Source organism: Hyla sarda, chromosome 10, assembly GCF_029499605.1.
Source record: "Hyla sarda isolate aHylSar1 chromosome 10, aHylSar1.hap1, whole genome shotgun sequence".
Lineage (NCBI taxonomy): Eukaryota > Metazoa > Chordata > Amphibia > Anura > Hylidae > Hyla > Hyla sarda.
In genome coordinates, this window is record NC_079198.1 from 111,932,782 (window position 1) to 111,949,017 (window position 16,236).

A 16,236-nucleotide genomic window follows, 5' to 3' on the forward strand; every position below is an offset into this window, starting at 1 on the left:
CTCCTGACTGTCCCATCAGAGCTATATCATTCTGCAGTGATGATAGGTGACAATGTACCCCCATCTGTGGCCCTCCAGCTGTTGCAAAGCTAAAACTGCCATAATGCTTGAGACTCTCCAGACATGATGGGAGCTGTAGTACCTTTGCAACAGCTGGAGAGCCACTTGAGCCAAAGTGATTGTGGGTTCCCAGCAGTCGGACCGCCACCAAAAAAAACAACTGCTTATTCTAAAATGCCTGGGCCTATTTTTGGTCCCAGTCCAGTGTGGGATGTGGGGGGTTTGGGGGCCCCAAAGCAATTTTTCGCACCAGGGCCCTGTGGTTTCTAGCTATGCCCCTGGTGGCTATCACTAATAGCCAGCCATCTTGCCTCGGGACCTAGGGGGGTTTCTCACCGCGATCGCTACTCAGACTAGCTGATGGCAGCGTTTCCCAATGAAAATCCTGAGCAGAGCAGTGTGTTTGTCCCAATCACAGGGATCATGACACACACACACACACTGCTCTGCTAAGTTGTCCCCAGTGTCCTGTCCCCCTTCCCCGATGTCCCTTACTGGTCCCGAGCTCCCGCAGCTTTGTCCACCTGCATGCTTCACTTCTGAGTGAAGCGAGTGCAGTAATTTTTATTTTTTTTGTAAATGAGCTGTTTAGTTGTGCACCCTAGTGTCCTAAACTTGCTACTGCATCTTGTGCTTGGCAGGGCCGACACTAGGGGAAGCTGTTGTACAGAAGTAAAAAATAAATAAATTTAATAGAAATTTTAAAAATATATATACATATTTATATACATATACACAGTCATGACCGTAAATGGCACCCCTGAAATTTTTTCAAGAAAATGAAGTATTTCTCACAGAAAAGGATTGCAGTAACACATGTTTTGCTATACACATGTTTATTCCCTTTGTGTGTATTGGAAATAAACCAAAAAGGGAGGAAAGAAAGCAAATTGGACATTATGTCCCACAAAACTCCAAAAATGGGATGGACAAAATTATTGGCACACTTTCAAAATGTTTTAAAAATAAGATTGTTTCAAGCATGTGATGATCCTTGGGGCAAGTAACAGGTGTGGGCAATATAAAAATCACACCTGAAAGCAGATAAAAAGGAGAGAAGTTCACTTAGTCTTTGCATTGTGTGTCTGTGTGTGCCACACTAAGCAACAGAAAGAGGAGAAGAGAACTGTCTGAGGACTGGAGAACCAAAATTGTGGAAAATATCAACAATCTCAAGGTTACAAGTCCATCTCCAGAGATCTAGATTTGCCTTTGTCCACAGTGCGCAACATTATGCAACCCATGACACTTGGCATGTAGCTAATCTCCCTGGGCGTGGACGGAAGAGAAAAATTGATTAAAGGTGTCAACGCAGGATAGTCCGGATGGTGAATAAGCAGCCCCAAACAAGTTCCAAAGATATTCAAGGTGTCCTGCAGGCTCCGGGAGCATCAGTGTCAGCGCGAGCTATCTGTCGACATTTAAATTAAATGAAATGCTATGACAGGAGACCCAGGAGGACCCCACTGCTGACACAGTGACATAAAAAGAAAGACTTCATTTTGCCAAAATGAACTTGAGTAAGCCAAAATCCTTCTGGGAAAACGTCTTGTGGACAGATGAGACCAAGGTAGAGCTTTTTGGTAAAGCACATCATTCTACTGTTTACCCAAAACGGAATGAGGCCTATAAAGAAAAGAACACAGTACCTACAGTGAAATATGGTGGAGGTTCTATGTTTTGGGGTTGTTTTGCTGCCTCTGGCACTGGGTGCCTTGAATGTGTGCAATGGAGGATTGGTGAGGCTTCGAAGTGGGCTCCACGAGGCGCAGGAAGGAAAGGTAAAATCACAGGGGAATTAAACTACCTGTGATTTTACCTTTCCTTCTCTGAGTACATCCTGCGCCTCGTGGAGCCGCGATCCACTTCGAAGCCTCACCGATCCTACATTACCATACATAGCGGATATCTCTACTATTTTATGTGAGTACCATTGTTGTGTATGCTGTTACACAACTACTTGGGAGGAGCGGCTTTTATGCCTCCGTATTTTACTTATATATATCTTTTATTACACCAAGGAGCGTTCTCTTTTCTCACTTTTAGATTAAATGTGTGCAAGGCATCATGAAATTTGAGGATTACCAAATTTGGGTCACACTGTACAGCCCAGTGTCAGAAAGCTGGGTTTGCATCTGAGATCTTGGGTCTTCCAGCAGGACAATGACCCCAAACATACGTTAAACAGCACCCAGAAATGGATGGCAACAAAGCACTGGAGAGTTCTGAAGTGGCAACAATGAGTCCAGATCTAAATCCCATTGAACACCTGTGGAGAGATCTTAAAATTGCTGTTAGGAAAAGGCGCCTTCCAATAAGAGAGACCTGGAGCAGTTTGCAAAGGAAGAATGGTCCAACATTCCGGCTGAGAGGGGTAAGAAGCTTATTGATGGTTATAGGAAGCCACTGATTTCAGTTATTTTTTCCAAAGGGTGTGCAACCAAATATTAAGTTAAGGGTGCCAATAATTTTGTCCAGGCCATTTTTGGAGTTTGGTGACATTATGTCCAATTCGCTTTTTTTCCTCCCTTTTTTTGTTTAGTTCCAATACACACAAAGAGGGACATTTATCAATGTTTGCTTATGTATTCCTTTTTTTAGTACTTTTTTCTTAAGTTTTTTTTTTTTGCATATGTGTGACTTATTCATCAACTGGTTTCAGCCTGTTGATAATTTTCTTTCACGTAAGCAATTTTTTCTTTTTTTTTACTTTGGTAGTAGCTTTTTCTGCTCCATGTTTGAGCTGGAGTAAATTTAGTCAATTTTTAACCTTGTTGCGACTTTTTTTTGCGCAGTTGCGACTGTCGCAGTTAATAAATACCAGACTACCTGTAGTCCATTTTAAAATTATTACTACGTAGTTAAGTTTTGGAAAACGTGCTTTTCTCGCTTTCCAGTCAAAATGTCGCACGAAAAATCGTGTAGTCGCAGGTGCAACATTTGTGTGACATTTTTAGTAAAAAAAAATGTAACTAAATCGCTTGATAAATGTCTGTCAAAGAGAACAAACGTGTATAGCAAAACATGTGCTACTGCAATCCTTTTCTGTGAGAAATACTTCATTTTCTTGAAAAATTTCAGAGGTGCCAACATTTACGGCCATGACTGTGTATGTGTGTGTAGGTAGTTTGTGTAAAAGAATGCTTAACAAATGATGCCAGCATAAAGTAGACATGTTGTGGGTGTGAATTAATAACTAAATTAATTTGGCATGACTATTTCTCTTACAAGTAGAGAGTTTCAAACATAGAGAAATGAAACTTTTTCCAATTCTTCACAATATTTTAGAGTTTTTCACAAAAATCGCTTCATGTATCAACAAAAATTTACCACTAATATGAAGTACAATATGTCTTGAAAAAACTACCTCTGAATCACTTTGCCAGGTAAAAGCAGTTCAAAGTTATTACCACTTAAAGAGACACATGTCAGATTTGAGTAAAAGGACTGGGTCATAAGGGCCAAAACTAGCTGGGTCATGAAGGGTTTAAGATTTTTTAATAGAAGTAATTTACAAATCTGTTAAACTTTCTGGAGCCAGTTAATAAATATATATATATATATATATAAAAAATTGTTTTTTCCCCCTAGAATACCCCTTTAACTTCTGAAGTAAATCAGTTCGAACATGGTTACTCAAGTTGTTTTGCATTCTCAACTTGCAGTGGTAACGGATTTCTTAAATGCAAATGTCGCATGAAATGCTGCAAACTCCTCAAAAACACCACAAATCTACACCAGCCCAGACCTGGATTACAAAACTGGCCGTGGAGAGAATTTTTAACCTGTTGGGGACCAGGGGCGTATGGATACGCCCTTGCGCCCTGGTACTTAAGGACCAAGGGCGTACCTGTACGTCTGTGGGAATTTCGATCCCCTCTGCTAGCCGACCGGGGATCGGAACAGGATGCCTGCTGAAATCATCCCGTGCAACTGCATGGGGGGGGGGGGGGTCCATTATGGGGTATTTCTAACATAAAGACCCTCAAATTCACTTCAAACCTGAACTGGTCCCTGAAAAATTCGGATTTTGAAATTTACTTGGAAAATTGCTGCTATATTTTGAAGCTCTGTGATGTCTTCAAAAAGTAAAAACATGTCAACTTTATAATGCCAACATAAAGTAGACATATTGTATTTGTGAATCAATATATAATTTATTTGGTATGTCTATTTTCCTTACAAGCAGAGAGCCTCATAGTTATAAAAATGCAAAATCTTCAAATTTTTCATGAAATTTTGGAATTTACCACAACGAAAATTTACCACTAACATAAAGTAGAATATGTCACGAAAAAACAATCTCGGAATCAAATTCATAAGTACAAGCCTCCCAGAGTTATTAATGCTTAAAGTGACAGTGGTCAGAATTGCAAAAAAAATGCTCTGGTCCTTAGGGTCAAAATGGGCAACTGTGAATTTTTTGCGGAAAAGTTGCAGAGGAGAGGAGGAAACAAACAAAGGGTTCTGGAGTGATTTTTTTGTTTTGCCTATAAAACCCTGTGCGACAGCATGATAATTATGTTGCACGTAAACACAGACACACAATGATAAATGTCTCTCGTAGTATCTAGCACCCTTGTGGGGCCTGGTTGCAATTAGCAACCGAGACCCATCGCCGATGGAGCCAATGTCCAGCATTAACCCTTTAGACACCGCAATCAATGTTGAAGGGTTACTCCGCTGCTCAGCGTTTGGAACAAGCTGTTCTGAACGCTGGAGCCGGCACCAGGAGCTCGTGACGTTATAGCCCCACCCCCTCATGACGTCACACCCCTCCCATAGACTTGCATTGAGGGGGCAGGGTGTGACATCATGAGGGGGGGGGCTATGATATCACAAGCTCCCGGCGCCGGCTCCAGCATTCGGAACAGTTTGTTCCAAACGCTGAGCAGTGGAGTAACCCTTTTAATATTTGCATTTAAAACAGGAAAAATCACTTGCTGGTAGCTCAGTAGAACTGATCGGGACCCGATCAGCTTAAAGGCCGGCTGGAGGTCCTTTACCTTCCTCCCTTATATTCCCTTCGTTTTGCTTTGGGCATGATGGGCTAATATCACCCTAGTCTTAAAAGGGTTAAGAAGTTTTCTCCTATTAAATCCAGCCATGCAAATAATGAGGACTACAGAGACAAGTATTGAGGATTTCAGACAATTTTATTATTGTATGAGGTCTTACAATCGTAAATTCTCGAATTTTAACCTTAAGATCTTTTTAGTAAAGGCCTAAAGGATTTATCTTGTGTGTCAGATGTAACAGTGGAGTCTTGTGACTGAATGTGAACGGCCTCCTCCGTATGACTAGCCTGGATGTTAGCAAGTGTTCTCTTTGGCTGGGGACTGATGATGTAGACTAATGTCTTTAAAGTATGTCTGATTGCCACAATAGGTTCTTTTATCCAGAAATGAGTTAGTTAATGGGGACGGAAAATTGCCAGAGTACACTTGGAGATGCAATGCCAAGGACTCAGACGCCACCCACGTAAATAGAGAGCGTTTTAAGAAAAATAAAGTTTTAGCCTGACACAGCCAGGGAAGGCAGCCAAATTCGGTGGAAAGGCAGCTTCTAGTGTCTGCAGTGAAGAACGTGCTGTAGCACAGGAGAGATGTGGGATTTTATGTCTCCCCGGAAGCATTACATTTTCCATTAACAGAAATGAGCATTTCAGATGTGTTGTCATCTGTTTCTCATTCCAAAGCGAGTGTGTAAGATGAAGTCTCCAATAGATACCGCTTGTTGAAATACTGCGGTCTGCACCAGAATAGAATCACTCGTACTTTGAGGCCCCTTAAACGTTCTTGCAGCGCTGCAGTAAAGCCAGTACAGTTTAGAACCAGTAGATGACACTACAGCTAATACACTCTCCTGAACCTTGTTCTAAAATATTTTTCTTGGGCACCCTGACTATCTGATTGTATTATTTGGAGGGATGCTAAGGGAGGGGGGTGGCTTTGAGGCCCTAGAGCAGTGGTCTCCAACCTGCGGACGTCCAGATGTTGCAAAACTACAACTCCCAGCATGCCCGGACAGCCAAAGGCTGTCCGGGCATGCTGGGAGTTGTAGTTTTGCAACATCTGGAGGTCCACAGGTTGGAGACCACTGCCCTATAGTCTGGGAAGTGTTAGAAAGTCACCCAAGGTGCTTGTTAAAGGGGTACTCCGGTGAAAAACTATTTCTTTTATTTTTTTTTTTATAAATCAACACTTTTTTCTCTTTGCACTAGTTTATTCAGAAGTGTAATATAAGCATTAAAGGGGTACTCCGGTGAAAAACTTTATTTTTTATTTTATTTTTTTATAAATCAACTGGTACCAGAAAGTTAAACAGATTTGTAAATTACTTCTATTAAAAAAATCTTAATCCTTCCTGTACTTATTATCTGCTGAATACTACAGCGGAAATTCTTCTCTTTTTGCAACACAGAACTGTCTGCTGACATCACGAGCACAGTGCTCTCTGCTGACATCTCTGTCCATTTTATGAACTGTCCAGAACAGCATATCTTTGCTATGGGGATTTCCTTTTACCCTGGACAAGTTCCTAAAAAATGGACAGAGATGTCAGCAGAGAGCACTGTGCTCGTGATGTCAGCAGACAGCTCTGTGTTTCAAACGGAAAAGAATTTCCACTGTAGTATTCAGCAGCTAATAAGTACAGGAAGGATTATTTTTTTTAATAGAAGTCATTTACAAATCTGTTTAACTTTCTGGCACCAGTTGATTTAAAAAAAAAAAGGTTTTCACCGGAGTACCCCTTTAAGGGAGCTCTGTCGCGAAAAGACCAGTTTTGTCAGACGAAATTTTGGGTAAAAAAAAAAAAGTTTTCCACCGGAGTACCCCTTTAACTATATTATTGTGTGACTGGTTGATACACTCAAAAAAAAAAGTGGGCACCTTGCACATAGTTTTTCACCAGAGTACCCCTTTAATTAGAGATGAGCGAACTTACAGTAAATTCAATTCGTCACGAACTTCTCGGCTCGGCAGTTGATGACTTTTCCTGCGTAAATGAGTTCAGCCTTCAGGTGCTCCGGTGGGCTGGAAAAGGTGGATACAGTCCTAGGAAAGAGTCTCCTAGGACTGTATCCACCTTTTCCAGCCCACAGGAGCACCTGAAAGCTGAACTAATTTACGCAGGAAAAGTCATCAACTGCCGAGCCGAGAAGTTTGTGACAAATCGAATTTACTGTAAGTTCGCTCATCTCTACCTTTAATGCTTATAGTACAGTTCTGAATAAACTAGTGCAAAGAGGAAAAAAAAGTGTCTCTTCAATCTTCACTAAATAAAAGAAGACAAGAATATTGAACAAATGTCACCTTTACCATTTTACATAGTTCATAAGAGTATAATGCAGAACTGAGCAATGTATTTGTGGTAAAGATTATTTATTCTGCAAAGCCACAGCTGCCACAAAAACTGCTGAATGGAATCCTCCTACACTGATCTGTACGCTGTCTAGTCTCTTTACACAATATGTTAGGTGGCTTACTTTACAACAAGGTGTTGGCACATTTTTATTGCACGTTGGTACATTTAATGCGCCCCCTTTTATGCCACACCCACTCCCCAGTTAGCCACACCTCTTGCTGATCAAGATGTACGGCATACGTATTTTTATGTATTGCTGTAGTGTGTGCCATATAGATTAATGGAATACTGTAGTGGAATATAACTTATCCCCTATGAGAAGGATAGGGAATAAGTTATAGATCGCAGGAAGTTCGACCGTTGGGACCCCCCACGATCTCCTGTACGGGGCCTCAGCAGTCCGCAGAAAGGGGGGCATTCCATCCCTGCATGACACGGCGGCCGACACGCCCCCTCTGGCCCTGTACAGGAGATGGCGGGGGGGGGGGGCGGTCCCAGCGGTCGGACCCCCTCGATCTCTAACTTATCCCCTATCCTTCGAATAGGTAAGAAATTATATTCCAATACAGTATTCCTTTAACTCATAGCGACGATCAGGTCAGAGTTGACTCAGAAGTGCAGGAAACCATGTACAAGGTGAACCAAACAGGTCTCTCTACAGGTTCAACTTATGTTTTGCATCCTTGTTTATCAATTTACAACTCTTTGACATTTGCTGAAGTAGCTAGTCGTAATAAATAACTTAAAAGTGAAAAAAATATATAAATCCCAGTTATACCTTTTCAATGTGAAATATATCTGCTGCAACTGGCACTGACAAGTGGCGTCATTGCAGATGTATTCTAGAGATAGAGAGAATCGATAGAAGAGACCCCCTGGTCCATCTATTCTTATTTTCATTTATTCATTTTTTATCTTAGAATGGAGAACTGTTTATCGCCTTCTGGTAAATCCACAGTAAGTAAATGTAAACCTACCACATCTGCTGTAAGTTTCCTCCAAGCATCTACTACTCTTTTAGTAAAATTAGATTTCCTGACATTGCTTCCGATCTTTCTCCCAATAACTTCAGATTGTGCCCCCTTGTCCTTTGGTTTGTTTTCCTGTTAAAAACGCTTCCCTCGTAACCTCATTTAACCTTTTAAAGTTTACTATTATGCCCTAATCACAAAACACTGCCAGCTTGGATTGATAAAACACCAATGTCATAATTTACATTTTGGGTGGTTTCACACATGATGTTTTTACCTACAATACTTTTTTGTATTTGCTGTTTGTTTTTGTTTTTTCTCCCTTTAGTGGTGTTTTTGGGGTCAGAGACAGACAGTGGAAATCTGCATTCCGCAAAAATATAAGATCGGTCTTTATATTTTGTGGACTTCCGTGGCTGAATCCCTTGAAGTTAATGGGGGGCATTTGTCAGGGTATTTAGAGACTTTTTTTGTGTACAAAAAGTCGCACACACGCAAATAAAATCGCAAACCCCTTACAAAAAGTCGCAAGTCTACTCCAGGTCTGACCTGGAGTACAAAACTCCTGTATGTGAGCACATTTAAAATGTCACAATGTGCTCCAAATTTATCAACCCCCTGTGATAGTATGATAAATATGTAGCACATAAGCAAAACTTAAGGGGAACCTGTCATCGTTTTTTCATGCTGCCCGAGACAGTGGGAATTATGGCTTGTTAACACTGCCAGCATACGCTGCTAAAGGGAGCTCAGTCAGTCAGTCTGTCTGAAGGACTGCATGTCCTATCTTTTTTCTCTGCTCAACTCCTGTAAAATACGGGACATCCGATGGTCCCCATTTAAGTCAATGGGATCCATCAGGACCTGTCAGTTGTGCTCAGAACTGTTCAGAGTCCGTTCAGTGCGACAACAAAAAAAAGAGCCAAATGGACCCTGAATGGGTCAGAGCACAACTGCAGGGTGAACATAGCCTTATTCTGATACTCTCGGATTTAAAAATGCCGCCGGAACCCAGGTAACTAGTGCTGGTCCTCACAGCTGCTCTCTACCAAGGACTAGTTAGGCTAAGTTCACATTGCTGTTGTGCTCTGTCCCGTTCAGCTCTTTTTTTTTTTTTTGTGGAACGGCCCTAAAAATGGGTCGGAGCACAACGGACTCCACCAGGTCCCGACGGATCCCACTAACTCTCCCTTTTGGGGTTCTGATTGCTTGTACTATTGAAAAAAACCATGCCAATAAAAACCTTTAATTAAAAAAAAAAAAAAAGATCTGGTAGTTTTCCAGAGTTTAGTGCAGAAAAAAAATTGTGCATGGACTATTTTTTTCTCCGCTAAAATCCACAGAACTGCCAACAGAGTTCCATATAGCATAGCCCGATGGCAATGTGAACTTGTGAGCCATTCCTGGGTGACACATCCTTTCCCTGTACACTGCTAGGGACTGGTTACCCTGGTTCCTGCAGCATTTTTAAGCAGTCACGACTCCTCCCATAGCCGTGAATGAAGGGGGGTGTGGCGGCTGGCCTCGCCAGTCATCGGGCATGGAGCAGAGTTCGCTTCGTGCACCAAATGACGGGTGCTGCAGCAGAGATCGTGGGGGTCCCTTTGGATAGGGGATAAGATGTTTTCAGCAGAGTACCCCTTTAAGCACAATGGAAGTATATTTACGTCCACTTCCCGCCCCCGTTATATCAAGCTCCATGCCTGGTGGGTCCCTGTTGCTATCAGCAACCAGGACCCACGACTAATGTCAGACATCACCAATCTGGCAGATGTCTGGTATTAACCCTTTAGATGCTGCAATCAAAGATGATCACAGCATCTAAAAAAGGAGAAAAGTCATCCTGGCTAGCTCAGCGGGCTGTTCGGGACCACCGTGGTGAAATCGCAACATCCTGAACAGCTGAGAGGATGACGGGAGGGCCCTTACTTGCCCCACCTTGCCATCCGATCTGTGCCTCAATGCTCCAGTCAGCCATGGCAGGCTGGAGCAGTCGAGCACTGATAACACTGATCAATGCTATGGCATAGCATTGTTTAATGTATGCAATCTAAGGATTGCATGTAATAGTCCCCTTTCGGGAATTAAAAATAGTGTACAAAAACTAATAAAAAATAGTTAATGTGATTTAACCCCTTCCCTAATAAAAATTTTAATCACCCACTTTTCCCATAAAAAAAAAAGTATGTAAACAAAAATAAACATGTGGTACCGCCGCGTGCATTAATGTCCAAAATATAAAAATCTATCAGCAAAAGAAGACAGTCGGCACAACCCAATAGCCCTATGATATGTGTGCAATAAAATCCTGGCAACAGCTGCAGGTCCCTCGGTGGTGCTCAGCTTAATCTGAAGACAAGTCCATAGTAATAGCAGCAGGTAAAAGGCAAGTGGCAACTCACCAGTTCGGTGCAATCAGACTTCTTTATTCTTAATAAATAGATAGTGAATAGACAATCATGTCTGAAAATCGGGAAGGGAGAGACACTTTATATCTTTAAACAGTAGACAACACGTGTGCTTCTACAGACCTGTGCGTTACCTGTTGTCTGCTGTTTGAAGATATGAAGTGTCTCTCTCTTCTCCATTTTCAGACATGATTGTCTATTCACCATCTATTTTTTAAGAATAAAGAAGTCTGATTGCACTGAATCAGTGAGTTGCCGCTTTCCTGCTACCTGCTGCCAAAATATAAAAATATAACGTTAAACTGCACGGTCAATGGCGTACACGTAAAAAAAATACCAAATTCCGAATCAGAAGCCCCCAAAAGTTAAAAAATGTTGTTTCTGTTTTTATTTTGCCCCACAAATATTTTTTTTTTTGTTTCATCGTAGATTTAGTGGTGATTTGATTGGTGTCATTATAAAGTACAATTGGTGGCGCAAAAAACAAGCCCTCATATGAATCTGTATGTGGAAAATTTAAAGCGTTATGTTTTTTAGAAGGTGAGGAGGTAAAATGAAAAATTAAAACTGTGATCCTTAAAGGGGTATTCCAGGATTTTTTTTAATTTGGCTATGCTACAGGGGCATGTCTCGGGATTTCCCAGGTTGCAAGGTGCCAAGACCTGATATCACTAGTCAGGTGATCAGAGGGAGCCTGTCCTGCTTCAAGTTTGCAACAGCTGTAGGCCTCCTGGTTAGAAAACACTGTGTTTCAATGGGTGGGGTGGCTGATGTGTGGGAGGAAGGAAAGTGATCTCAAACTTTCAAGCATGGAACTGTGGGATGTGTAGTTTAGAGAACACAATCAAACAGGAAATACCCAGTTCTGGCAGGTAAGTACTAAAATCACCTTATGGTGGATAACCCCTTTAAGGTGTTAACCCCTTTAAGGACCAAGTGTTTTTTCCATTTTTGCACTTTAGTTTTTTTCCTCCTTACCTTTTTTTTTTTTTTTTTACTGTAGTTTTTATTAAAGATTTTCACATAAAAAACAGAAAGGTAGTAAAACACAATCAAAGCATAATCTGGGACAGTGCCCAGTGCGATCGCATCAGGGCAAATGACAAGCTAAGATAGAGACCAGAGCATTCAGAAACAGTTGTAGTCCAAAACAACTAGCCCCAACCTCAGATAAACCATAAAGACTGTAGTAAATGAACATAGTTATATAGCCAAATATTCAAAGAGAGAACTAAAACTCTACAACACGAAGACAAAGAGAGGAGAAGGAAACAAAGACAAAAAAGAGACAAGGACAACAGAACCTCGAACAAACAACAAACAAAAACAAACAAACAAACAAACAACAAAAAAAAGGGGTGGGGAGGGGGAACAAGGAGGGAGGGGAAAGAGGGGGGGGGGGAAGATGTCAGTACCGCCTTAGGGAGGTTACCTGTCAGAGAAACGGTCCCATGGTTCCCAAACTGAGAGAAAGGCAGGGATAGTATTATTCAAAGAGGCAGTGAGGTATTCTAAAGAGCGCATATCACGTATTCGGGAGAGTAGGTCTGATTCAGAGGGAGAAAGAGTCCTCTTCCAGCATTTAGCAACAAGTGTCTTAGCTGCCAAGAACATATGCATAGCTAGCTTAAACAGTTTCTTGGGCAGAGCAGAGTGTGAAAGGTGCAAGAGGTATTCCTCCTTACCTTTTTAAAAATCATAACCTTTTCAATTTTGCATCTAAAAATCCATATGATGGCTTTTTTTTTCCCCCCCCACCAATTCTACTTTGTAATATCAGTCATTTTACCCACAAATCTATGGCAAAATGGAAAATAATTGTGTGACAAAATTGAAGAAAAAACACCCTTTGGGGGCTTCCGTTTCTACACAGTACATTTTTCGGTAAAAATTACACCTTATCTTTATTCTGTAGGTCCATACGATTAAAATGATACCCTACTTATATAGGTTTGATTTTTTTTACTTCTGAAAACAATCATAACTACATGCAGGATAATTTAGATGTTTAAAATTGTCATCTTCTGACCCCTATAACTTTTTTATTTTTCTGCATATGGGGCAGTGTGAGGGCTCATTTTTTGCGCCGTGATCTGAAGTTTTTATCGCTACCATTTTTGTTTTGATCAGACTTTTTCATCGCTTTTTATTCATTTTTTTTATGGTATAAAAAGTTACCAAAAAGAAGCTATTTTGGACTTTTGAATTTTTTTTTGTGCGTACGCCATTGACCGTGTGGTTTAATTAAAGGGGTATTCCAGGCAAAACCTTTTTTTAATATATCAACTGGCTCCGGAAAGTTAAACAGATTTGTAAATTACTTCTATTAAAAAATATTAATCCTTCCAATAGTTATTAGCTTCTGAAGTTTTCTATCTAACTGCTCAATGATGATGTCACGTCCCGGGAGCTGTGCATGATGGGAGAATATCCCCATAGGAACTGCACAGCTCACAGGACGTGAGTCATCAGAGAGCAGTAAGACAGAAAACAACAACTCAACTTCAGAAGCTAATAACTATTGGAAGGATTAAGATTTCTTAATAGAAGTAATTTACAAATCTGTTTAACTTTCCGGAGCCAGTTAATATATTAAAAAAAGTTTTGGCCTGGAATACCCCTTTAACAATATATTTTTATAGTTTGGACATTTACACATGCGGCAATACCAGATATGGTTATTTTTTTTTTTTACACAGTTTTTTTTTAAATAGGAAAGGGAGGGGGGGGTGATTCTGACTTATTAGGGAAGGGGTTAAATCACATTTATTAACTATTTTTTTACACTTTCTTTTTGCAATGTTATAGCCCCCATAGGGGGCTTTAACGTGCATTACACTGATTGCAGGCACTGTTCAATGCATTGCCATAGCATTGCATTGATCAGTGTTATTTGCGCTTGATTGCTCAAGCCTGGATCTCAGGCTTGGAGCAATAAAACGCTGATCGGACAGCGTGGAGCCCTGCTTGTCCTCGGTGTACAGAGCCCTGCTTGCCCTAAGTGTACAGAGCCCTGCTTGTCCTCAGTGTACAGAGCCCTGCTTGTCCTCAGTGTACAGAGCCCTGCTTGTCCTCAGTGTACAGAGCCCTGCTTGTCCCACCCACACTTCATGTATTTTGTCCCAACCGAGACCCACAGACTATATACACATTTGTTAATCAATGTATTTTACAGATATACATATAATGTTTTTATCTACATTATATAAGAAGTTTTTGCAAATGGCAGCCCCCATTTAACTTTTATTAGGATCATGAGAATAGGCTTAAAGGGGTACTCCCCTGGAAAACTTTATTTTATTTTATTTTTTTTTTAAATCAACTGGTGCCAGAAAGTTAAACAGATTTGTAAATTACTTCTATTTAAAAATCTTAATTCTTCCAGTACTTAACAGCTGCTATATGCTCCACAGGAAGATCTTTTCTTTTTGTATTTCCTTTCTGTCTGACCACAGTGCTCTCTGCTGACACCTCTGTTTATTTTAGGAACTGTCCAGAGCAGGAGAGGTTTGCTATGGGGATTTGATCCTTTGCTGGACAGTTCCTAACATGGACAGAGGTGTCAGCAGAGAGCACTGTGGTCGGACAGAAAGGAAATACAAAAAGAAAAGAACTTTCTCTGGAACATACAGCAGCTGATAAGTACTGGAAGGGTTAAGATTTTTAATTAGAAGTATTATACAAATCTGTTTAACTTTCTGGGACCAGTTTATTTAAAAAAAAAAAAAAATGTTTTCTAGTGGAGTACCCTCCATACTGATTCCTCCACCACTAAAAATATCAACCATAAACTTAGGGTATGATTTTTGTATTTAAATATGCTTGTTACAGGACAACATTTTATAAACACGAAGGAATAGAATCTCTCACCCAGAATGTCTAGTTGATGTTTTATTGGGGAAGGAACCTCTTTTTTATTTTATTTTAATATAAGTGATCCTAATAAAAGTCATATTTTAATGGGCACTCCAGTTGTTTTTTTTGTTGTTTTTTATGTTTACAGTACACATATGGTCCTCTATTACTATATCTCACATTTCAGTGTTTCTAATACTTTAGTAAGTTGCATCACAAGGCCACCCAAGAACCTGTATTGGGTAAGCAACGTGCTGCTGGCAGGAGAGCAGTTCCCTTTAGAGCCACTGTTCTGCGAACGCTAGAATATATTTTAGTTAGGGGGAGATGAATAGAGCCTCTGTGTTTTACAAGCAGCCTTCACTGAACTGTTTCCATATGTTGGGCGATGTAATTCTATAATAAATAAAGGGAAAATATCCACTCCTCATTTTACTTTGAATTTTAAATCTTTCCAGCAACAAAAAACCCATACACATTAAGTTTAACCCTTCTGACATATATATAGGACAATGTACCTCCTATGTGTCAGGATTATTTCATAGAAATGTAAACTGCAGTAAAGTGTAAATATGGAACAGCAGATGCAGATTGAGCAGATGTTATCACAACCTGTCATTGACATGTCACAGGGGTTCTATGGACATAAAATGTTGTGTAATGAAAAGTTCTGCTGCTTTATAATATGTTTTCATGTCCTTGCTGTCAGTAAGTGGAAACAGTCTTTTGTTTAGAAAATCTGTACAGACCTACTGCTCACAGATGCAGTTTTGTTACCATTGTATCTAGTATAGGCAGTTCTCTGTGAGCTGAAAGAGTCAGGCTGATTTATGGTAAACGTTTATAACATGAGAGCTGTTTGGACCTTGTTCCCGTTGCATATGATGCGCCAAAATAAGCACTCTGAAACGTGCGGGCCATTGTTTTCAATGGGAATATCCACCATAAATCACACTGAACTGTAGTGCTTGTGTTTTTTTTTAAATAACAACGTCACTTATTCTGTTGCAGAAAATCTGTCAGAAATCCAGGGTGTGGAATGGGGCTAATTTATGTCCTAGATTGTGAAAAGGGCTACCATCTGTATTTTGTGTTATATTTTTCCATGTGAACCGAGTCATATGCTGATGCTGTGTTTTTGCTCTCAGACTTTTGTAGAACTGATACGTTGTAAGGGTAGGGTAATTTGTGCCGTATTTTGCTGCATATTTTGCTACCCATTGACTTTGATGGGTAGTAAAATATGTAGCAGCAAATATGCAACAAACTACAGCACGTGTGACCCTACCCTAAAGGATCCCGCAGCGTTGTGACCAGGACTAAGCACAGTCTATGAATGTGCACCATCATTTTTTTTTCCATCCCCCTAAGAGCAAGCAGAGATTTTGGAAAATAAGAAGGAATTGTTTAAATGTACAATCAACAATTGGAATGTCCCATTTGGTGACAGTGTCTCTTCCTGCAGGAGTTCTATATCCCTACTCATGGCTGTAAAACTTGTCTAATATGTGTTAATGGTTATGCAGATATCATAATGCGAATTGTAGAACATGTGATTAGTACTGAGGAATGTG

At 40.4% G+C, this 16,236-nt stretch overlaps 1 protein-coding gene and 1 long non-coding RNA gene across 3 annotated transcripts in view; one reads left to right on the forward strand and one right to left on the reverse strand.

Moving 5' to 3' along the window:
- The window catches only part of LOC130294472 (uncharacterized), a 110,562-nt gene that overhangs the window by 40,230 nt on the left and 54,096 nt on the right, over window positions 1-16,236 (forward strand). The window contains exon 4 of one of the 2 annotated variants that reach the window (XR_008848509.1): window positions 8,349-8,385. The exons of the other annotated variant lie outside the window; for it this stretch is intronic. This is a non-coding gene — a long non-coding RNA (uncharacterized LOC130294472). The remainder of the gene's footprint in view (window positions 1-8,348; window positions 8,386-16,236) is intronic. 2 annotated transcript variants of the gene reach the window in all.
- FLI1 (Fli-1 proto-oncogene, ETS transcription factor) overlaps window positions 1-16,236 on the reverse strand; it is a 116,148-nt gene that overhangs the window by 23,952 nt on the left and 75,960 nt on the right. The gene's annotated exons all lie outside the window — the stretch shown is intronic.